This window comes from Panthera onca, chromosome B4 (genome assembly GCF_046562875.1).
Source record: "Panthera onca isolate mPanOnc1 chromosome B4, mPanOnc1 haplotype 2, whole genome shotgun sequence".
Taxonomy (NCBI): Eukaryota; Metazoa; Chordata; class Mammalia; order Carnivora; family Felidae; genus Panthera; species Panthera onca.
Window position 1 is genome coordinate 132,836,674 of NC_138345.1, and position 24,856 is coordinate 132,861,529.

The 24,856-nt window shown below is 39.0% G+C and overlaps 1 protein-coding gene and 1 pseudogene across 9 annotated transcripts in view; one reads left to right on the forward strand and one right to left on the reverse strand.

The window, feature by feature from the left end:
- The window catches only part of TNRC6B (trinucleotide repeat containing adaptor 6B), a 249,515-nt gene that overhangs the window by 8,074 nt on the left and 216,585 nt on the right, over positions 1 to 24,856 (forward strand). Inside the window, exon 2 of one of the 9 annotated variants that reach the window (XM_081796270.1) lies at positions 19,177 to 19,307. The exons of 7 other annotated variants lie outside the window; for them this stretch is intronic. The gene's annotated coding sequence lies outside the window, so the exon portion shown is untranslated. Of the gene's footprint in view, positions 1 to 19,176; positions 19,308 to 24,856 lie in introns of those variants that run through there. One more of the 9 variants, XM_081796274.1, reaches the window with a different exon arrangement.
- Positions 21,473 to 21,580, reverse strand: LOC132660530 (U2 spliceosomal RNA; annotated as a pseudogene).

Here is a 24,856-nt window from a genome sequence, read left to right on the forward strand (position 1 = left end):
CTTTTAACACAGAGATGAAATGATTAATTCTTCCTAGGAAGATTTCATTTTTCTCTGCTCCGTTTTATTTTACCCATTTCTAGCACAGACTGCCCTATGTCATGTTTCTAGGTCTGTCTCTCTCACTAGATTATCAGTTTCTAAAGAGCAAGACTGTTGTGTTCATCTCTGCATCCCTGAGTACTCACTGTACTGTGCCTGCCATATTGTAGGCTCTCAAGTGTTTATTGAATAAATAACCTCAAATAAATTACTTAGCTTTGCAAAACCTCCGTTTTTTCTTTTGTAAGCAGGGAATTCTCTGCCTCAGAGAATTGTTGAGGCTGCAAAAAGAATAGTTTTTTAAAACCAAATATCTATTCAATATATGTTCTACCTCAGTATAAGACACTCAAAACACATGTGTAAATCTGATCATATTTGTCCCCTGCTTAAAACTGTTAATGAGTCCCAAAAGCCCTGCCATACCCTTTTTGGAATATAAGCTTCATAAATCTCTGGTCTCTCTTGTTCACTGAATACCCAGTGAACACCCTACCTTCTTTCCTGCCACTCTCCCCTTTGCTGCCTGAACTCTCACCACACTGACCCCCTTCTGGTTCCTGAAATACGTAGTCCTCTCCGCTCAAAGTTTTTTCCTTGCACTTGCTGTTTCCATAGCTTGGAAGCCCCCCCACCCTGACCTTAGTTGATGCCTCTTCAATCCTCTGAGCTCAATTTATGACACTTCCTTAGTGACTTCCTAATCACCCCCACCCCAAATTAGATGTGCTTCCCCCCCCCCCCGTTTTTTTGTTTTTTGTTTTTGTTTTTTTTTTTAATTTTTAAAGGGCGCCTGGGTGGCTCAATCGGTTAAGGGTCCGACTTCAGCTCAGGTCACCATCTCACGGTTCGTGGGTTCAAACCCCGCATCAGGTTCTGTGCTGACAGCTCGGAGCCTGGAGCCTGCTTCAGATTCTGTGTCTTCCTCTCTCTCTGCCCCTCCCCCACTCATGCTCTGTTTCTCTCTGTCTCAAAAATAAACATTAAACAAAAAAATTTTTAAGGTTTTATTTTTTAAGTAATCTCTACACCCAACGTAGGGCTTGAATTTACAACTGCGAGATCCAGAGTCACACCCTCCACGAACTGAGCCACCCAGGTGTCCCTTGATGTGTTTCTTTTAAAAACTCAGAGCACTTGGGGCGCCTGGGTGGCTCAGTTGGGTGACTGTCCAACTTCAGCTCAGGTCATGACCTCCTGGTTTGTGAGTTCGAGCCCCGAGTCCGGCTGTGTGCTGACAGCTGAGAGCCTGGAGCCTGCTTCAGATTCTGTGTCTCCCTCTCTCTGTCCCTCCCCGGCTTGTACTCTTGTCTCTCTCTCAAAAATAAATAAACATTAAAAAATTTTTTTTAAACACTCAGAGCACTTAATAGAATTGTAATGAAATAATCATTTCATTTATATATTATTTCTTTGCTAGAACATAGCTACGTGAATAAAAATACTTCGGTTTTTTTCACGTTTGTATAACCAGTATCTGGCATTGTAAGTTACACATAGTAGGTCTTCATAAATCTTTTTCACATGAAGTTAGGAAAGAGAACTAAAACTAAAAATAGAATTAAAAGAAGTAGTCATTAAAAAAAGTGGTCATTCTAATGGTTTAAATATATGGGGGTGGAAGGGGCTTTCCTTTTTAAGTTGTCTCCAGGTTCTTTTCGTATTTTTTAAATTACTGCTTATAATAGATAAACATTTTAAGATTACAGAAAGAATATTGTTATTAAAATTTTTAATATGTCTGGAAATCTTAGTTACTAATGAGTGTCCTTTTAATCCTTATTAGTAGAAATGATCAGAATGGTTATTCCTGGCTCAGTCAGTGGAACATGTGACTCTTGATCTCTGGGTTATAAGTTCAAGCCCTATGTTGGGTGTAGAGATTGCTTAAGAATAAAATCCTAAAAAAAATTTAAAAATTAAAATCTTTTTATATGCTAGGGACTAGGATGGCTACAGTTTCACTGAACATTTGCATGTGTACATGTGCTGAATGCTCTTAGACACTAGGACTACAAGAATGGGACGAGAAGAGATCTTTGCTCCCCGGGAGTGCACAGCCAAGTGGGTGTGACAGACTTGGACACAGATGAGTTCCAGTTGGTGTAATACATGCTGTGAGAGACAGTACAAGGGATGGGGCAGGGGGGGAAAGGAAAGTCATCAATACAACTGGAGGTCAAGAAAGCCTTTCCAGGGAGGGAGACACTCCCAGTAAGTCATGGAAGAAAAGGGCATTTCAGGCAGAAGCAGAGGGAACAGCCTGTGCAGAGGTACAAAGGAACACATTTAGTATATGGAGAAGACAGCTATATGGAGAAGCGGTGTGCTTTATAAAGCTGGTCTTGGGGTACAGGGCCAATGGCTGACTTATAGGCTGTGACATGTTACACTCAGATTCTTAGATTACGTTGCATTTCAGAACTGGAAATGATTTTAGAAATAATGATGCGATTCTGTATATTTGAATTCATAAAAGCATTATCAAGTACCATTCAGTGTCAACTATACTTAAAAAAAAAAAAAGTACCATTCAAAGAAGATTAGTCATAAACCAGAATGGTGCTTGTCACTGTACCTATAACCATGCAAATGATATCAGATGGAGTTAGAAAGTGGTGACTCATTTGAGCTTATCTGTAAAAGCAGAGTAAAGGAAGTGACCTCTTGCTTGACTGCCTGAGGTGAGTGTTGATCCATCTCCCAAGGGCCAGATGATGAACCAGTAAAAGGGATGAGATCAGAAAGCAGTATCTAGAAGAGCCTCTGGATATGTGTACATTTTTACAGCTTGAAGATTGTTAAATTGGCTGGGGCTCCTGGGTAGCTTAGTCAGAAGCTTCCGACTTCGGCTCGGAACATGATCTTGAGGTTCGTGAGTTTGGGCCCCGCATCGGGCTCTGCACTGATGGTGCGGAGTCTGCTTGGGACCCTCTGTCTCCCTCTCTCTCTGCCCTTCCTCCCCCCACAACCTCTCAAAAATAAACATTTTTTTTAAAAAAGTTGTTACATGTCTGTAAGTCTCCAATTGGTCTATTGAACTAGCATTAGTTTAATTTGATTCTCAACCATAATTAAGAAAGGAAGATTTGTTGAACATAAATCTAGCCCATTTTCCTTCATTTTATTCCTCTTTAGTTCACTGGCTCTTTGCTTTCTTGTCTTCCTTCCATACCTTTTCCTCAGCTCTGTTACTTTTTTTTTTTTTTTTTTTTTTTTTGAGAGGAGTAGGGAGGGGCAGTGGGAGAGAGAGAGAATCCTAAACAAGCTCCACACCCAGTACAGAGCCCCATTAGGGCTCAATCTCACAACCGTGAGATCATGACTGAGCCAAAAATAAGAGTTGGATGCTTAAATGACTGCCCCCCAGACCTGTTACTCTTAAGTATTGCCTCCTTTCCCCCAATCCATCCCATCTCTTCCCATCTTTTTTTATCCATTATCAGTAAGCTGTTTTCAGTTACAGCTGTGGGATACCTGTACTTTGTTGGCATATACAATATTTCTCAGCTTTGCATGTTCAGAGCTTGATATTTTTCAGAATGATTGGAGGTTACGCTGGGGAGTGCTGGTTGCCACTCAGAATATGCTAATTGACCCATTTCAATGTCAATTGCTACAAATTCTTTTTATTTATTTATTTATTTATTTATTTATTTACTTTTATATGAATACAAATTCTGTGTGATCATTTGTTGATCTAGATTACAAGGGGCAAAAGAGATAATGGATGGTAGGAAAAATGACAGCAGTGAGTGTAGTTTATTTCAAGATGTTTGGAAAAGAAAGAAAGGAAATAATGGAATCAGGGCCAGGTTGAGAAGGCAACCTGTTAAGGTGAGAAATTCTACGTAAAGATGTGTAGCAAGGACCCAGGAGAGAGAGAAAAATCGAAACTGTTTGAATGGAGATGGTAGCAGGTAGTCCACAGGGCAAGGCCACCAGATTCCTGTCAAGGGCATAGGTGGCATGATAATCCTTAAAAGTTCTTGTAGCTCCTCAACTAGAGAAAAGTGAGAAGTCAGGGTTTCTGTCTTGGTACTTTGAGCTCAAAACAAGTTTATACTGCTCTGGCTCCCAGCAGAATGGTTTGCACATAGCAGGTGTAGACATTCTGAGAGATAAATTCACAGGATCGAAAGAAAATACTGATTATAACTTGAAACATGTTCTAGTTACTAGATCACATTGTGTAGTTTATGACAAATGAACATGTTTATTAATCCTGTGTCTTGTGAATAGGACGGGTTACATTGTATTCTTTTCCTAGAAGTGTTCATTTATCAAATGTATATATTTAAAATATACCACAATTTTTGTAATGCTGTTTTGGCATGTCTTTATTTCAAAAACACACTGAGAACCTCAAAAAGTGGAAGTAGACAAGGTTTCCTCATTTAGGCCCAGGTCAGCATAGCAATTGAAATGTTTTGAACATCTACTAGGTTCTGGTGAGGAAAGAAGAAAAGAGAAACAAAGTAGAAGGATGAAAACTGAGACCCTCCAAGGACTAGATATTTATCCTTCCTGGAAATCTTACAAGATGGTCTGTCATACTCAGCAGGGAGATCTTTTACCCAGTTGTGTATTTCAGTGGCACTTCTGAATATAGAATCTCTCCACTTAGATGTACCAACAGATTTTAAAATAAATCTTTTCCCAACTACTCTTTTGTCAACCTCTTCACTATAAAACTTTCTATATTTTTGTACCAAAGTGTTTAGAATTTATGATATTTTTATTTTGTAGTTTGGCTGTATCTCCTTAAAAAGACACGCTAATGACTGATTCCCCCTTAAACCATGCAGGTGGGTCTGTGGATAAAGAGAGGAGGTTTTTTTTATGCCCACACATTCCCATTCCTGAAACACAGCTCAGTGGGGAAAACATTACTTTTAAAACACAGAGAGAATTAGTGAAAAGGCTCTTTGTAGAAATAACAAAAACAAAACAATAGAATGGAAATGCAAAACACATCACATTTCGAGCCAGTAAGGGCTGGTTTGAAAACTTTAAAAAGGGGACCCTGTGCCCCACAGGCAGCTTGTGGGTCGGCCTCAGCATATTGTGACACCGCCCTGCGCTTCCTGAACCTGCCAGAGCCCAGGCTCAACACTGATGTTTTGTGTTTGCTTTGGAAGCGGATGCTCTCTAGACTTCTATTTACTGTACTTAAAAATGAGTATTTAATGTCATTTTCTCTTGTTTTCCTTTAACACCCCCCGCCCCCCCCCCCCCCCCCAAGACTTGGGAATTGTCATTCAGAGTGCTTTTTTAGGAAGGTAACTCTGGAGACTGGAGAGGGGCCTCTGCTTCACCTCCCTTAAAAGTTGTTGACTCTGTTGGGTCCCCTCATTGGTAACCCCCCCTCCCAATCCCAGGTCACCAAAGCCTGAACCACTGAATCTTGGAGCATTGTCATCTCCCTTAGCTCCTTTCTCTGTGGCTTTGGACCTTGAGCCTCTCCTTTTTGCTTCCACTCCGCCATCCTGATTCTAAGTCACCCTCAGCTTGTGGCTGGATTATTAAAATAGCTTCCTGTCAGTTGCTCTGTTCCTAGTTTCTCACCAGAAAACATTTCCTACATACTATTTTCTTTATCAGCCTATGCTTTCTTATTCTGTGAAATCCAAACACCTGTGTCGGAGCCAGGCTCCTTCACTGCTTCCAGCTTTCAACTGTCATCCCCTAGTTTTGAACCTTTCCCTTTTTTTTTTTAATGTTTATTTATTTTTGAGAGACAGAGGGAGACAGAGCATGAGTGGGGGAGGGGTAGAGAAAGAGAGGGAGACACAGAATCCGAAGGAGGTTCCAGGCCCTGAGCTGTCTGCACAGAGCCCAACGTGGGGCTTGAACTCATGAACTGTGAGATCATGACGTGAGCCGAAGTCGGATGCTTAACCAACTGAGCCACCCAGGCCCCCTGAACCTTTGCCTTCTATACAATCTTTTCTCTATTTTCCATATGATTCTCTCGCTTTTTGTCCTCATATCTTATAAAAGGCTATTCCTTATGTAAAATATCCTCCCTGTTTCTGGCTTCCAAACCATTTTGCTTCTCACCCTCAGAAAGCCTTCTCTAAAGTTTTCTTCCTGGAAGCCTTTCTTTATTAAAGCCCTCTTTCATTTGGACAGTTTGTTTTCATTGATGTGATTGAATACACTAAATAAATAAACTTTCCTAATTTCGTTCATTACTTTCAGTGGCATTTTTGTCTGTTCTTTTGTGTTTTTTTTTTTCATATACAACTGTATCATTTACAAAGAAAGTCAATTTTATTTTCTGACCTTTGAGTTCTAAATCTTGCCTTATCGAACTGGCTAGGACCTCAGGTACCATGTCGAGTGGAAGAAGTATGAATGGGCACCTTTGCTTTTTCCTTGGATGTAGGGGGAAAACATCCTACTGTTAAGTGTGATGTTACCTGTGTTTTTCCTAGTTCCTTAGCTGCTACTCAGCTGAATACTGGAGGGATCCCCCTACAGATCTCGAGAGTTCTTCCTCTGTGCGGCTCTTCCTTTCCAGTGCTGTTCACTGCAAACTCTAGCTGCCTCAGCCTTCTGGAAATCTCAGCTGCATCTCCTCAATTCAGGGAGGTCTCTGAGTTCCACTTGGGTTTCCCCTCCCGGCGGCTTGGTGGCCTGGAATCTTTCCCTAGGCAGCAAGCTAGGGCAATGGTAGGGCTCAGCTTGTTTGTTTACCATCTCTTTAGGGATCACTGTCCTTCCTTGCCTGATGTCCAATGTTTTGAAAACCATTGTTTATATATTTTGTCCAGTTTTTTAGTTGTCTGTTTGTTTTTTTACCTGCAAGGGTACATCCGACTGCTGTTACCCCGGCTTTTCTGAAAGTGGAAGTACTGTCTTTTCTTAAAACATCTGAGGAATTATTTAGGAGTTGCTTCCAGAATAAGAAATACTCTTTGGAATTTCCGTAGGGGAAAATCTTCATTCTTTCAGGGTGGATTTGATTTAGGGGAGCAACCAAGAACCATTTTTCAGGTCTGGTTAAGTGATTTGTCTGGGCAATACTGTTTGGGGTCCGAAATGAGTTCAAAGTAATGAGGCAGATTTCCTTGTGTGATTTGTAAATTGGTCTGGAAGCAAAGTAGGAGTTGCAAAGTATTTTCAGTGATGGCAACCTGACTGAGATAATTACCTATGTAACTTCTTAGGAGTGTGTACTTTGAAAAATAATTTCCATTTGAACGTTTCTATATAGTGATTGGTATATATTTAGTATCAGTTTATATTTACAGCTTGGACTTAACTGCTTCTTATAAGGTTTCTTAAATTGTTTTTATGTGATACTGTCTCTCCAACTTGATTATAAACTCACTGACCTCTGGATAGTTTTGTACCTCGTCTCACTATGCTGCACTCAACTGTGGAAGCTCCTTAAATCAGGATAGTTAACCGATTTCTAGTTAACTATAATTACCTGATAGTTAACTGATTCATAAGGAAACAAAGATCACTCTGTCAAAATATGCTACATGATATAAAGGATATAAAATTGGGTTTTGATACCTGTATAGCATTATTAATGCCTTCATAATTTAAAGTTACTCATGTAAGATATTGAATTCCAGTAGCATGAGCACATATCTGTATCTGTCTTAACCCTGCAGGAATTATGTGAATGACTTAGTTCAAAGAGATGCCTTGAATCTGGATCTGTTATGTAATTAACCAAGGAATATCCTTAGAACCTAGTAGATTGGTATATGTGCTACCTTAGATGAACCCTATATCACTGGATAAAATTCTTTGCGGGGGGTGGGGGGCGGTAGGGGGCAGAGGAAGGGTAACAGTCTTTTCCCACAATCTTTGTTTGTTTGTTTTTTTTTAATTTTTTAATTTTTTAACGTTTATTTACTTGAGAGACAGAGCATGAACGGGGGAGGGTCAGAGAGAGAGGGAGACACAGAATCGGAAGCAGGCTCCAGGCTCTGAGCCATCAGCCCAGAGCCGGACGCAGGGCTCAAACTCACGGACCGCGAGATGGTGACCTGAGCTGAAGTCGGACGCTTAAGACTGAGCCACCCAGGCGCCCCGTCCTACAATCTTTGTTTACTGGCACCTGCAGGTCCCATTAGTCCCACCTCCACCTCCCATTAGAGAATAAGGGCTTTTAGAATATATTCTTAATGGATTAAATTCTTAAATTTTTGACTTTCAGTATATTTTTTTAATTTCCTGTTTTTAGTTAATTGATTTTACAGGTTTACAGTTCTTTCATAGTCAATCTTGTAATAGAGACTTTCGTTATTCATACTTACATGATGTCCTCTTGGCTTGCTCTTTACCCTTGATATTCTAGGACCTTACGATCTTGTTTTCTTTGTTCTCTTTTCTTCCAGTTCTGCTTTGTTCAAGTAAAAGGAAGATCACAGTGGGAAATTCTCTTTTAAATTCTTCTATGTGAGATGGACTTTTTTTTTTAATTTATTTTTTATTTTAGAGAGAGAAAATCTTAAGCATTCCACACTCAGCACAAAGCCCTACACAGGGCTCCATCCCATGACCCTGGGATTATGACCTGAGCCGAAATCAAAAGTTGGATGCTTAACTGACTGAGCCACCCACACACTGCTGAAATGGAGTTTTTAAATCAAAATTTACCCTGAAGTTTTTAATTTTGGGTTTTAATTAATTTAGAATTCCATTTATCAGTGATGTGTTCATATGTACTATTTCTGATGGCCACATAAATTTCATGGATAGTAAAAACTGTAATTTAGTAAACAATACTGGTAGAGATAACCTTATCCTTCCTTTCTAGGATATAGCAACAACTAGACAACCAGTTGTGCTACTCATGTTGCTTTAAGGAATATTTTGAATTATTTTCAATCTTTAGTTTTTTTTGAGTATAACTCTGTGAGAGCTTCCTCTAGGCAGAAATAATTCGGGGTTCTGCATCCCACACACGTGTTAAAAGAGGTTTTCACAGCTTTCATGTCTACCGGTTGTGAAACGAGGTTCCTGTTTGGTTGCGTTGTTTCTACCATTTTGTTAGTTGTGTGAGAGTGGGGGAGGGAGGGAGGATTGGTGAGTACTTAAAAAAAAAATTCAACCAATTTTGTTTTATGTAGATACAACAGTTTAAAATGTAGTACTGTATTTATGTTTATTAAAGTCTTTATTCTGTCCCTATTTTTCATGTGAAATCTGCCAAATTACTCTTCATTGTAATTAATTATAGGTTCTCAGTAGTTTTTGTCTCAGTTCTTGCTTTAATCTGGCTTTACAGTTTTGTTTCTATAATAGAGAACTTTGAGTTTTGCAAGTTTCATTATCATTTGTTATTTAGTCATATAATATAATGGAATTGATACGTAACTGGGCTAAAATACATAATTTTCCTTACTTGCACATGTTCTCTTTCTTGACTTTTATTTTGTGTTCTGTTCCTTGATAACTATTTGGATAATGTGACTTCATTTTTATTTTGATTTTTTAAAATGATTTAAATTGGTGCTTGTTCACTTTTAAAATCTGTGCCCCTCTTTGATAAATAAAAAAATCACAGGGCGCCTGCGTGGCTCAGTTGGTTAAGCATCCAACTTCGGCTCAGGTCATGATCTCATAGTTCATGGGTTTGAGCCCCCACGTTTGGCTCTGTGCTGACAGCTCAGGGCCTGGAGCCTGCTTTGGATTCTGCGTGTCCTTCTCTCTTTGCCCCTCCCTCACTTGCACTCTGTCTCTCTCTCAAAAATAAATAAACATGAAAAAAAATTTTTTTAAATCACATGCCCTTTGTTTAAAAATTTTTTCATGTTTATTTTTGAGAAATTGGGGGGGGGGGCGGTGCAGAGAGAGAGAGAGAGAGAGAGAGAGAGAGAGAGAATCCCAAGCAGGCTCCGTGCCAGCAGTGCAGAGCCGGACTTGGCTCGATCTCATGAACCAAACCATGAGCTCATGACCTGAGCTGAAATCAAGAGTCAGAGGCTCGACCGACGAAGCCACCCAGGCGCGTTTTTTTCGTCTTGAACACAGAAAGAAAATCACAGCATATCGACGGAGGTCTGCTTTTTTAACTTCACGATCTTTACCCCATTCTGGTACTACCCTCCTGCCAAAGGTGATAACCACCCTTCTGATTTTAATGTCACCTTCAGAGAGTGGTTGACTTAGAATACCTTGGAGCTGTATAAAATGTTCTAATAATAATACAGTTAAAGATTTACAGATATTCAAAGTACAACATTTCTAATAACAGTAAGTTTCTAGAAAAGAGTAATTAGTTCAAATTATGAGAACATTTTCGGGAAAAAATTATGTATTTTAGTGGAGGCTGACAGGACCATTTTAATAAAAAGCCATTTTGGGCTTCATAGTCCTTTATTGGAAACTGTAAGGGCCATCAGTATTTTAGAATTTAGAGATTTTCTTTGTTTTTAGAAAGCTAACAAGATGCTTTTACCGTATATTATGTAATGTCCCTGCACAGTCAGGGGCAGCACTTTGTAGTTGAATACGTTAATATTTCGGCAGCCAGAGCTATGACTGATCTCACTTTAGTGGGGACGCTATAAATAGTCTCATGTCAGTTCAGGTCAGATTTGGCTGCCAATTACGTTCAGATCAAGTATTTCTACCAGATGAATTACAGAAAACTGGTGGTTTTCAGAAGTTTTTGGATTTGGGAATTGTGGCTAAGGGATCATGGGCCCGTGTTTACTCTCTGAGCCCTAATGTTTAGTGTCTTTTGTTCACCTTCAGAAAATGAAACCTGCTTTCCTTTTTTTTCTCCTACAGGATACAAGATTAAATCTGTTTTCTACAGGCCAGTTAATAGAAATTAGGACACCTCTTCACAAAGCTTGATCCCTTAGGCGGCTGTCACTGTCACGTGGCGCCTTCTACACTCCTCTGGCTTTATGTTAAGAATCTTCTGGTTCCTTTCCCCATTCTCCTTTCAGAAGTGCTTTGTGGTAATAAATAGTAAAGAAAAAGGATATAACGTGCCGTACTTCACGTAAGATGTATCCTATCTCGTGTAATAAGGTTTCGGAAGAAGCAGCAAGCTTTTCTCTGGACTGACCTTTTCTACTATCAGCTAATGTGGTAGCTTTAAAAATAAATCTTTCTGAAAGGAATCCGCGCTTTTGGTAAAACAAAAATCCAGCAGTACAAAAGTATAAATAAAAAGTAGAAGCTTTCTCCTGCCCTTTGGTGTTCCTCACCCAGCCAGTGTTTGACCAGTTGTTTTAGAGCTTTTCTAGGGGTTTGGATCCTTTTTGGTTTGTTTGGTTTGCTTTGTTTTTGTTCAGACATTCCAGAGGACCGTTTGGGAAATTCCAATTAGACATTAAACCCCACTTGGACTAAGTTTGTGTTCATTAAGTGTTGAACTATGGAGACGGCCTTTTCTGTTCTAGTTGGCATGTATAAATTTTATTTCGGGAGCTGTTTGTTCAAATTGCATCCTTATGAAAGAAATGTTAATTAGATTTTTTTTCATATTAATTGTTCCAAACTGAGAATATCTGAGTATTACCCACATACAGAAGTAGAAATAACAATGACTTAGTGATTTATTTAGCAGAAAGTAACTTTTTTACGTAAAAAAATCATATGTAATATTTGACAGTGCACACTTACTTTTAAGGAGCACTTTTAAGAAGTGGGGTGTTAGCTCATTTGCCAAGTCAGGGTTCTCAAGGTAAGCATGTGGGCAGCAGGATGCAGATGGGGTCCCAGCGATTATTCCTGAGAATATTACTGAGATTGTTTGTGTTTTTAAGCCCATGATAAATGTAATATGAGCTTAATGCATTTATCCATGAATGCCCTTTGGGGGAACGTGTAAGTTTTTGTTTTATGTGTTTATATGGAATCCAGATTTTTTATTCTTTAGTTCAACAAACACTGATTGACTGCTAGTTACGTGAAGAACTGGCTTCATAATAGAGAGATAGAGAATGTTGGGATGTTCCAGAGCACTGTCCAGAGAGTGCTAGAGAAAAAAGCTGAGAACCACTTTTCCTAAGTCATAATGAGGCTGTCAGATATCCTTTTTTGTTTTTTAATTTTGTTTGTTTGTTTATTTGTTTATTTTTATTTATTTAGAGAGCATGTGCATGCAAGTGGGGAGGGGCAGGGACAGCGGGAGACAGAACCCAAGCAGGCCTGTGCTGTCAGCACAGAGCCTGATTTGCGGCTCAAAATCACGAACCGTGAGATCATGACCTGAACCAAAATCAAGAGACTGATGCTTAACCAAATGAGCCACCCAGCCCCCCCTTTGTTTTTTAATTTTTAATTATTTTGAGGTAGCACGTGCATGTGCCCGCAAACCCATGAGATCAAGACCTGAGTGGAGATCAAGAGTTGGCACTTAACCAGCTGAGCCACCCAGATATACCTTTTTAAGTGAGGGTGTGCCTAGTAAGTATTGGCTGAAATGTATTCAACTGAAAGACATTCAGTCTCAAACTGCTTGGTACCGATTCTTTAGCTAGCACTTCCCCCACTGTACCCCTACTACCCCTGCCGCCCCTGTACACATAGGGTCTGGATTTTTTTTTTCCTAGTCCTTGTACCTGGTACCATGTATGTGGGACAGAAGAAATAAGTAGTCATTAGTGTTCCAGGCTGCCTGTTTGCCATCTTAGAACCTCAGATGCCTTGTTTTTGCAGAGTACCTATAGACTATTGTTGTTGTTGTTATTGTTGTTAAGTGAAGGTCAAGGCCCCTGCCTTTGTCCTCTCCTTGTGGAGCTTTGTTAGGATTCAGTACTACATTGAATAGGAGCTTCTCTGATATGGCTGGGAATTGTGGGAGCTAGAGATTTCTAAGGACTTTATGGCAAAGATCTGGCTGGGGAGTGTCAGAATCTAGGGCCCCTTTCCTTTTAGTGGTATTTTGGAGGTGCTGGAAACACATGCTCGCCTTTGACATTACAGCCTCTAGTCATTAAATGAAGGAAAAATTGCCGGTTGATGAAAGGAAACTTGACTATGAAATGTAGTAGTGGAGCTCCTGGGTAGCGCAGCAAGTTGGGCGTCTGACTCTTGATTTCAGCTCAGGTCATGATCTCAGGGTCCTGAGATCAAGCCCCACATCAGGCTCCACGCTGGGTGTGAGCCTGCTTGGGATTCTCTCTCTCCCGCCTTTGTCCCTCTCCCCACAACATGTTCTCTCTCTTAAAAAGAAAAAATGTAGTAAAGGGGCACCTGGGTGGCTCAGACAGTTGAGCATCCAACTTCGGCTCAGGCCATGATCTCACAGTTCATGGGTTTGAGCCCTACATCAGGCTCTGTGCTGATAGCTCAGAGCCTGGAGCCTGCTTTGGATTCTGTGTCTCCCTCTCTCTGCCCCTCCCCTGCTTGTGCTCTGTCTCTCTCTCTCAAAAATAAGTAAACATTAAAATAATTTTTAAAAAATGTAGTAGAAATAAAACTATTATTAAGTGGGACTGACGTAAAATAATAAGCAAAAGTTTGCTATAAAGTCAAGCAAAGAAAATAATCTTAAGTAGTAAAAAGCCAGTTAGCAAATTAAACAATAAAAAATAACACATTTAAAAATAGTGCTGAATATTTTAGACAGTTAGGTAGAAGTTAGAAGAGTAATATAATTTTCCTCTATGATAGGAAATGGTAAATAATTCAAGATAATTTAAGAGTAATAAAGGATATAAATTTGGAGAAACTTTAGAGTATTTGAAACCGGTACATTTAAAGATGGCAAAGTATTCGTTATGAATTTCAAAAAAGGTGTTAACATATTACAAGTATGCTCTGTAGCTAATGCAGATTCTAAATTTTATGTGCATTATTAAACTAGTCAGATTTTCTATTTTGTTTTGAATTAATTTGGTAATTTCTGGCTTTCAAAGAGTTTTCCTATTTCATCAGAGTTGTCTAGTATATTGACTTAAAGCTGTTTATAACATTCTTATTTATTTATTTTTGAGAGAGAGCATGCATGTGCATATAGGAGAGAGGGGCAGGGGGGAGAGAGAGAGAGAGAGAGAGAGAGAGAGAATCTCACGCAGCCTCCACACCCAGCAGGGAGTCCTAACATTCTTTTATTATTTTAATCCCTATAGGATTTAGAGTGGAATGTTCTTTCTTGCATATTTGATATTGGTACTTTGTGTGAATTTGTGCTTGCTTTCTTTTATTCTACTCTAGCTGTAAGTTTATCAATTTTATCAATCTTCTCAAAGAACCAGCTTTGAGTTTCATAGATTTTCTCTGTTGTCTTGCTGTTTGTTTTCTGTTGTTGATTTCCAGTCTTTGTGTCATATTACTTGCTTTGGATTTAATTGGCTCTTCTTGTTCTAGCTTCTTAGAGATGGAAACTTAGGTCATCAACTTCAAACCTTCCTTGTTCCCTAATAGAAGCATTTAACGGTATAAATTTCCTGAGCCTGGGAAAGAGACCAATGAGGGGCTTGAACCCACAAACTGTGAGATCTTGACCTGAGCTGAAGTTGGACGCTTAACTGACTGAGCCACCCAGGCACCTCAATGTCACACTCATTTTAATAGGGTTTGTTGGCCCCTCTTTGGGCTTTGTGCTGACAGCTCGGAGCCTGGAGCCTGCTTTGAATTCTGTGCTCCTCTCTCTGTCTGCCTCTCCCCCATTTGTGCTCTCTCTCTCTCTCTCTCTCTCTCAAAAATAAACATTAAAAATTATTTTAATATGTTTTTTTTCGAAATAATTTCTAATTTGGTTTGTGATATCTTCTTTGACTTGTGTGTTACATATAAACTTTTTTTTTATGTTTATTTTTGAGAGAGAGACAGAGTGTGAGTGGGACTTGAACCCATGAACCGCAAGATAATGACCTGAGCTGAAGTCGGATGCTCAACCGACTCAGCCTCCCAGGAACCCCCTTTTTTTTTGTTACTAATTTCTGATTGAAAATTCTCTTGTGTTCATAGGACTATCTGGTTCATGTACTATCTGGTTTCAGTCTTTTGAGATCTATTGAAACTCATTATGATCTTGTTTAGTAAATGTTCTATGTGTATCTGAAAGGAATATGTGTTCCACTGTCCTTGGGTTTAATGTGTTATTAATGTTAATTAATTGATAGTTGATAGTGCCGTTCATATCTTACATATCTTTATTGATTTTATTTCTACTGATTAATTTCTGAGAGGAGTGTTGGCCATTTCCAGCTATAATTGTGGATTTGTCTATTTCCCTGTCAGTTTGGTTCATTTTTACTTCATGTATTTTGAACCTCTAAAAGTAAGCATATGCACATTAAAGATTGTTCTGTCTTCTTGGTAAATTGAACCCTGTGTAATTATAAAATGCCTCCTTTTCTCTGTGGTAATATTCCTTGACTTGAAGTCTACATTATGTGAGTCTGCTTCCATTTAATATAGTCACTCCTGCTTTCTTATGGTTAATGTTTGCCTAGTATATTTTTTCCTATTCTTTTAATTTTTAACCTATTTGTGTCTTTTTTTTCTTAAGTGAGTTTCTCTTATTATTATTTTTTAAAATGTATGTTTATTTATTTTTTGAGAGAGAGAGAGTGTGAGCAGGGAGGGGCAGAAAGAGAGGGAGACAGAGAATCTGAAGCCAGCTCTGTGCTGTTAGCACAGAGCCCTCCACAGGACTCGATCTCACGAACCATAAGATCATTACCTGAGCTGAAGTCAGATGCTCAACTGACTGAGCCACCCAAGTGTCCCTTAATTAAATTTCTTCTAGATACCAGATAGGTCCTATGTGTTGTTTTGGTTTTAAATCCAGTCTTACCATCGTTGCTTTTTAATTGAAGTGTTTAGACCATTTACATTTATTTGATATGGTAGCATTTAAGTCCGCCATTTCACTATTTGTTTTCTATTTACCCATCTGTTTTATGTTTATTCTTTCCTCTTTTCCTGGCATATTTTTTATTACTTTTTTACTATTCTGTTTCCTCTCTTGGTCTATTAGGTATAAATCTTCGTTTTATTTTTACAGTAGTTGCTCTAAGGTTTAAAATATGCATGTTTAACTAATATTGTCTGCTTTAAAATAATATGCTGCTTTATTTATAGTGTAAAAACTTTATGGAGTATCCTTTCATCTTCCACATACCTTTGGGCTATTGTTGTCGTACCTTTTACTTCTGCATATATAATAAACCCCACAATTCATGTTACTATTTTTGCTTTTAATGATAAAAATTCTTTTACATTTACCCACATATTTGCCACTTCCACTGCCCTTAATTCCCTTGCTTAGATCTGAGTACCCATATCTGCATCATTTTATCTTTAGCCTGAAAGCCTGAACATTTCTTGTAGAAAAGATCTGCTGGCAGTGAATTCTCTCATCTTTTTTGTTGAAAAATCTCAATTTCTCCTGCATTTCTGAAGGGTATTTTTACTGGCTATCAAATTTTAGATGCATGGTTTCTATCTTTCTGCATTTTAAGCTGCTTTTCTGTTGTCATCTATCTTGTATCATTTCTAATGGGAAGTCAGATGTTCTTAGCATTGTTCACCTGTGCCTAGTTTGCCTTTTCACTCTGGCTACTTTATATAATCTTCTCTCTGGTTTTCAGCAATTTGGTGAGGACAGTGTACCTTGGGTGGTTTTCCTGGAGTTCTTGGATTTGTGGGCTTAGAAATGTCAACAAATTTGGGAAGAGTTTTGGTAATTATTTTTTAAGTATCCCCCCACCCACATTTTTTGGGTCTGAAATTACACATAAGTTATATTACTTGATGTTGTCTCAGAGGTTACTTTTTTTGTTTTGTTTTGTTTTTGTTAATAGGTCATTCCTTTAGTGTCTATTGTGCTGTTGGGTTTAGCCAGTGAAGTTTTCATTTCAGTTATTGTATTTTTCTTCTCTAGACCTTGTGTTTGATTATTTGTCATATCTTTCATTTCTTTTCTCATTTTGTTGCTTTTCTTTCTTTAAATTTTGAACATATTTGTAATGTTTTAAAATTTTTATCTGTTGGGGCACCTGGGTGGCTCAGTCGGTTAAGCATCCGACTTCGGCTTAGGTCATGATCTCACGGTCTGTGAGTTCGAGCCCCGTGTTGGGCTCTGTGCTGACAGCTCAGAGCCTGGAGCCTGCTTTGAGTTCTGTGTCTCCCTCTCTTTCTGCCCCTCTCCTGCTCATGCTCTGTCTCTCTCTCTCAAAAATAAATAAATGTTAAAAAAGATTTAAAATCTTTATCTGCTGATTCTATAATTTTCAGCATTTTTTAGTCTGTTTCTGTTGACTGACATTTTTTCTTTTAATTATGGGTTACATTTTCCTGCCTCTTTGCATGTAATTTTTTATTGGATGTTGTATATTGTGAATGTTGCATTATTAGTTATCTTGATTTTTGTTGTCTTCCTTTAAAGAGGATTGGATTTTGTTTTGGCAAGCAGTTAAGTCACTTGTGGGTTAGATTGATTTTTTTTTTTTTTTTTTAAGGCTAGTTTTTAAACTCTTAGGTTGATCTAGAATTGCTTTATTTAGGCTTCTGCATTTAGCTCTCTAGTAAGACCTGACCTGTCTAGGGTCTCTGCTGAATGCCTGCAGTGTTCATTGAAGTTTCCACTCTGGCTGGTTGGAGTTCAGATGTCTCCCATATGGTTATCAACTCTGGGAATTGTTCAGTTTCAAGTCCTCTAGTTGTTTGTTTCACATGCACCTGCCACCCTCAACAGTTTGGCTTTGCCCAGCCATGTAGAATTCTAACCTACAGGTTGGTGTAGCCAAAGACTCAAGGAGACCTTCTACCAAATTTTGGAACTATTTCTATATGTGGAGCTCCTTCCTCTCTGATACTCTGCCCTGGCAGATTCCAGCCTTCTTAGCTCCCCTAAACCCTGAACTTTGTCACCTCAACCTGTTTAGCTCACTGGGCTCTGCTTGTGGTCATTTCCACAGTGCTACAGTGTAGACAGTACTTCTAAGCAGAAAGCCACAGCCTTCATAGGACTCACCTTTGGTTCCTCTCTCTCAAGAATCATAGTGCTAACTGTTGTTCAGTGCCTAAAACAGTTTTTCCCTATATTTTGTCCCATTTTCTAGTTGCTTAAAATGAGAGGGCAAGTCTGGTACTAATTGCTTCATCATGGCCTGAGCAGAAGTTGAGAGCTATTGTTTTTATTTTCAATTTATAGGTAAGGAACTCACGGCTGCAGATGTTTAAGGAATTCTTCCTTCTGTACTCCTTTTAGCAGATGGATACTCTTTATGTTTGTCTCTTTAAAACCATATAACTTACCGCCAGCCACATTGACCCCTGTCTGCTCTAGACCTGGGTTTCGCTTTTTCTGCAAAGGTCAAGGTAGTTAGTATTTTAGACTTTGGGGGTCACATAAAGTCTATGTCACATATTCTTCTTTATTTTACAACCTTTTAAAAATGTGAAAACCATGCTTAGCTAGTGGGCCACACAAAACCAGACCATGGCCAGATTTGGCCTGGGGGTCACAATTTACCACCCCAGCTCTAGACAGTGCCTTTGTATCTTAGACTTTCCTAGGCCCCCACTTATTCAAAAGTCATATAGTCTTTATCTTATTCCCTAGGGTCTTGCTGACAACAAGATTTATTCAGCTTTTGGTTTGGGGCAAGCATATCCATCATTATGTTAGTTTTCAAATGAAGAAACTTTGGCATAGAGAGGTTAAATGCCGGACACACAGTTAGTAGGTGGCAGAATAGAGATTTATTTATACTTAGGTCTGTCTGATTTTAAAGACTTCCCCCCGCTCACCATCCCCAAACATTTGAAACCATATGCTATACTAGCTCTGACAGAATAGCTGATTTGGTTTAAATAAAAATTCATGCTGATATTTTAATGGTTAATAATGGTGTAATATTTTTCTCACTCATGAGAATGACAGAATCGTAGCTCTTCAAGGTTGGAAGAAATACTGACTGTATCAAGTCCAGACTCTTGCTGATGTTGGAATCCCTTCAGCAGCATCTTTGTCAGCCATGCTATTTCCATTTAAATATCTTGACCGTCTCTGTGGGCAGCCATTAGTTTCGGTCTTACCTTCTGGTAAGACCAGAACAAGCCTGTTCTGCACATTGAAGTTCTTCAAATGCCCTCCCTTTCAGTGTCAACCAGATTTTTTTCAATGATCTCTCATAGAACCTGGCATCCAGTCACCTCATGGCCTACTCTCTTTTCTCTTTATTTCAGTTTATCCATGGTCTTATCAATATGACACTCAGACAGTAGGAAGCAATGGACTACCGATGCACACACCAACATGGTTTGTTCTCAAAAACATGCTGAGTTGAAAGAAGCCAGAAGCCAAGAAAGTACAGCCTGTATGTTTCCATTTATATGAAACTCTAAAAAACAAGTCTGTAGTGACAGAAGGCAAATCAGTGATTGTTTGGGGTTAGATGTGGGGTGAAGGGGATTGACTGGGATGAAGCACAAGGACATTTCTTAATGGTGGTGGTGGTTGGTTACGTGGGTATATAAATTCATCAAATTTTATCAGACTGTACACTTTAGTGGGTACATTTCATTGTGGACATATCTCAATAAAATGGACTAAAAATACACAGTTCAGGGGTGCCTGAGTGGCTCAGTTGGTTGAGCACTGGACTCTTGGTTTTGACTCAGGTCATGATCTCATGGTTTGTGGGTTTGAGTCAAGCATCAGGCTCCACACTGCAGCGCGGAGCCTATTTGGGATCCTCTCTCTCCCTCTTCCTGCCCCTCCCCTACTCACGTGCATGCATGTGCGCACGCTCTCTCTCTCCCTTTCTCTCAAAATAAGCATTTAAAAAATGCTTTAAAAAATATACAGTTCTCAGAAATGAACGTGGTGCTCTAGTACTGGTTTTACCAGTATAAAATATAATAGAACTAATACTTCTCACCATCTGAATACTTTGAATCCCTATTAATAATTTACCTGTTTTAAGGAACTCCTTCATAGTGTTGATACATATTAAAATCAAACTTAACTAAAACCTCTCTCATATGTGTTATTATCAACCTTGATATAATTCCTTCTATATAAAAAACACTCATTTTTGAGAGAAAAAGAGAGAGCATGAGTGGGGCAGGGGCAGAGAGAGAGAGGGAGACTCAGAATCTGAAGCAGGCTCTAGGCTCTGAGGGGTCAGCACAGAGCCTGATGCGGGGCTCGAACTCACGGACCATGAGATCATGACCTGAGCTGAAGTTGGACGCTTAACCAACTGAGCCACCCAGGCGCCTAACTCCTTCTACTTTTACAGTTGATTCTTTAAATGTGTTCTCTGTGTACCCAGAGCACTTTTTCATACATAGCACTGTGATAATAGCATTTATCTCGTTGTGATTTTTTGGTTCAAATATCTGCCTGTCTGATTAGTCAGTGAACTTCCCCTGCAGAACCTTAGTCCCTTTTGTATCCCTGGATCCCAGTGTAATAACTGGGTATCGCAGGCACTCAGTAAATGTTCAGTTGAATACTAAAGAATGAGGGAATAGATTTTTTCTTCAGAGCCCATCTCAGATATATGTCCTCCAACAAGTGTTTCTGATTTTCTGCTCCTCAAAGCTAGGTTAGGCATTTCTGCTGGCCCTGTCACTAATATTTTGTGCTTATCCATCCGATTATAATTTATACTGTTTTCATATTCACGGATATTCACTGCACTATTATTTATAGTAGTATAAGTAGCAACTTACCTATCCAATAACAGGGAAATGGTTAAATTATGATTCATTATAAGAGTGGAATCTAAGCTATCATTAAAATAATATTGTAAAATAGTGTTTAAGTGTTTATTTTGGGGGGGGGGGGGGTAGAGAGAAAGGGATAGAGAATCCCAAGCAGGCTCCACACTGTCAGCACAGAGCCTGACGTGGGGTTCAATCTCACGAACTGCGAGATCATGACCTGAGCTGCAATCGAGAGCTGGTCGCTTAACCAGCTATGCCACCCAGCAACCCTTGTGAAATAATTTTTTTTTAAAGATGTGATAGGGGTGCCTGGGTGACTCAGTCCATTAAGCATCAGACTTCAGCTCAGGTTATGATCTTGTGGTTTGTGAGTTCAAACCCTTCATCAGGTTCTGTGCTGAGAGCGTAGAGTCAACTTCAGACCCTGTCTCCCTATCCCCCTGCCTCAAAAAAACCCCATAAAGATGTAGTAAAATGTTTTACAAGTGATAATGAGAGAAAACAAGACACAAAAGGCTATATTTAGATTTCTGGTTTTAAGAAAAGTAAAATGTATATACATGTACATACATGGCAAAAAGACCAAAAGATTATACAGATGTTAGGAAAGTTTATCTCTTCACAGAGGATTATCAGAGATTTTATTTTCTTTTTCTTCCTCCTTTTTTTTTTTTCACTTTTCAGAAAACTTGTTACTATAAACAGGAAAAAAAAAAGTTACTAAAAATGTAATTGAGAGGAGAGGGAGACGTGACAACTAAGAGTAACGAGGGGTTGTGGAACAAAAAACAAAACTTTGCATATATGCAAAAAGTGACAAAATCAGAGTAAAGTCTGTAGTTAATGTATTGTAGCAATATTAAGCTAGTAAGAACAGATACTACACTTGATCTTAGCCAAAAGGTGGATAACCTATGTATTGTAGCAATATTAATTTCCTAGTTTCACTGAGTGTACCACCGTTATATAAGGTGTTAATATTAGGGAAAGTTGGGGGAAGATGATATGAGAATGCACTATACAATCTTTGCAACCCTTCTGAAAGTCCAGAATTATATCAAAATAAAAAATGTGATTGAGTATAAATAGGATTATAAACTCCTTAAGGATAGAGAGTAGGTCTTATTCATCATAGCACACCTTGGGCTGTATCAGGCATATAGTAGATGCTTATAAAATATAAAGGAATTGAGGTGAAATTGTATATTTTCTCAGTTTCTGCCATCCCAGTTATTTTGACTCTGGCTTCAGCCTTCTAAGGTGATATTGAATTTCTAGTGTCATCATCCATTCATATGCTAAATTTTTGTTGAGTATCATGTAGTATATAATGTGCTCAGCCCCACAAGCACTCAAAGACAGTGCCCTGGCACTTGTGAGGTCACGAGGAGCTAAAACGTGTACAGAGATTTATAACAAAGGGTGATTGTTTTAAGTATTACACAAACTGTTACGGACATGGAGAGTCTATAGCAAATATATCCATTTGGGCGATTAAAGGATGCTTACCGAAGGAATGCTTATTCAAAGACGTGAAATTTTAAATTTATAAATATTTTTTAATGTTTATTTTTGTGAGAGAGAGACAGAGCGTGAGCAGGGGAGGGGCAGAGAGAGAGGGAGACACAGAATCCGAAGCAGGCTCCAGGCTCTGAGCTGTCAGTAGAGAGCCCAACAAGGGGCTCAAACTCATGAGCTGTGAGATCATGACCTGGGCTGAAGTCGGACCCTTAACTGACTGAGCCACCCAGGCACCCCTGAAATTTTAAATTTATGGTGGTAAAATTCTACCACCATATTTCAAGAAGAAAGGTAACTTTCTTTATATTTAAAATATTTTTTTATATTTATATTTATATTTAAAATGTGGCCTTTGGGGCGCCTGGTTGGCTCCATCAGTGGAGCATGCAACTCTTGATCTTGGGGTTGTGAGTTAGAGCCCCATGTTGGGTATAGAGATTAAACAAACAAGAAACAAACAAACATATATTAAAATAAAATGTGGCCATTGATTGCGATATTTGGAAAGAGGAGACCCTTTTATTGACTTGAGTCCTGCAGAGAAAACCATACCTTTGTTATCTACTTGTTCCTTGAGAGCAAGGACAAGGTGAGAAACGGGGTAGAAAAGAGAAGAGGAAGAAACTGAAAGGAGCAGGGACAGCCTTTCCCTGGGTCCCCATTACCTCCTGATGTGTATTTCAGAAGCCTGCAGAGTGCAGTCTATAGGTTATTAGATACGAATCTATATTGTGTAGTTCTAGTGCTTATTGTAACTAAGAGTTGGTGGGATGTTTTGTAGTGTTCGCATATATTTATAGATGTGTGAAAAACTTACTGTATATAGAGTGTTCATTCGGTCATCCCACAAATATTTATTGAGTGGTTTACAAAGGAAGATGATCTCATTCAGTTCCCACTGCAGGCTCCCTGTGGGAGAGGAGTCTAGGATTATCATCATTTTCAGTCTACAGATGATCAGGTTGCATTTCAGAGTTTAGTAGCTAAGTGAGTCGTTTAGTACCACACAGCTAGCTACTATGTAGTAGTTTCTAGAACCCATGTCTTCCACCTCCAAATTAAGTACTCTTCCCAGTATGCCTAGTACTTGCTCCGATACTGTGCTGAGTATATATGTCTTTGAGTGTTAAGTGAAATATTAAACAGTTTCAATTCCTGACCTTTCTGAACCCAATCAAGAGGTTAGACCAAGGAAATAATTCCTTTCCAACAATTAATTGCTATTGAAAATCAATGTGTATTTTTTTTAATGAAAACATTTCTTAGAGAAAGATCTCTCTTTTAAGCCTTTCCTTCAGCCTAGAAGCTCTGGTATGCTTTTGGGGGTTTTACAAAGCTCCCCAGGTAGTTATGACTAGGAGAAAGAGGTGGGAACCACTGCTTTGGACCAGTGCTTCCACTGTTTTCCAACAAAGTGAACTTGGTAACTTTCATGTTGGTAAGCAAGCCACATTAGTTTGCCATTAAAACAAAATTCCTTTGAAGTCTCCTGTTTTAACCAGAAAGTTCTTATATAATTATTTTCTATTTCATAAATGTTTATTTATTTACTTAGAGAGAGAGAACAGGGGAAGGACAGGGGGAGAGAGAGAGAGAGAGAGAGAGAGAGAGAGAGAGATAATCCCAAGCAGGCTCCACACTGTCAGTGCAGAGCCTGATGTGGGGCTCAATCCCATGAGCCGTGAAATCATGACCTGAGCCAAAATCAAGAGTCAAACGCTTAACTGAGCCACCCAGGCACCCCATATATTCTATTTAAAAAATATTATTTTGTCTTAAAAAGATTTTTATGGTTCTGTATATAGATATGTATATATATATATACATATGTGTATATATTTAAAATTTATTTATTTTGAGAGAGAGGGAGTGTACAAGTTGGAGAGGAACAGAGAGGAAGAGAGATTCCCTAGAAGGCTCTACATTGTCAGTGTGTGGGGCTCAAACTCACAAACCAGGAGATATGACCTGAGCCGAAATCAGGAGTTGGACGCTTGATGGACTGAGCCACCCAGGTGCCCCTCTATTATTTATATTTAATCCCAAATCTAAATGAACTTTATTTCCTTACAAGATATGAAGGAGGGTATCCAATGTGGTTTTTTTTTTTTCAATGGGTAACCAGTTGTCCCTGTAGCATTTATTAAATGATGTGTCTTCTCTTTACTGATCTGAAATGCCACCTTTATTCTACAGCAAGCCCCAGTGTTCATAGTTATAGGTCTGTTTCTGGGTTATATATCCCTGTGTGAGGACCACACTGTTTTAATAACTGTAGCTTGGAAGCATTTTTGTTAGACAGTTTTTTAACCTTCCAATAATCAAGAGTGACATTGAAGATCACATCTGTGCCTAGCTGCCAACCTCATCTCTCGCCACCCCCCCTGTAATTCACTCCCTCCAAATCTGGCCATATCCAGTTCTCACAGTCCCCCAAGTGTTCCTTGCCTCATCAAATGCCCATGTCTTGTGCAAGTCCCTCTCTGCCTGCCCTCTTCTCCTAATGTGGTTAATTTGTCCTCAAGATCCAGTGTAGGCTCCTCTTCTGAGAAACCTTCACAGATTTCCCGCAGGCTGCAAGAAACCTTCCTCCTTCACGCTTTCATAGTGCTTCGTACATAACTTTCTCATACTATTTTGTCTTTTGTCTGGTATCCAAAGCTCCTAGCAC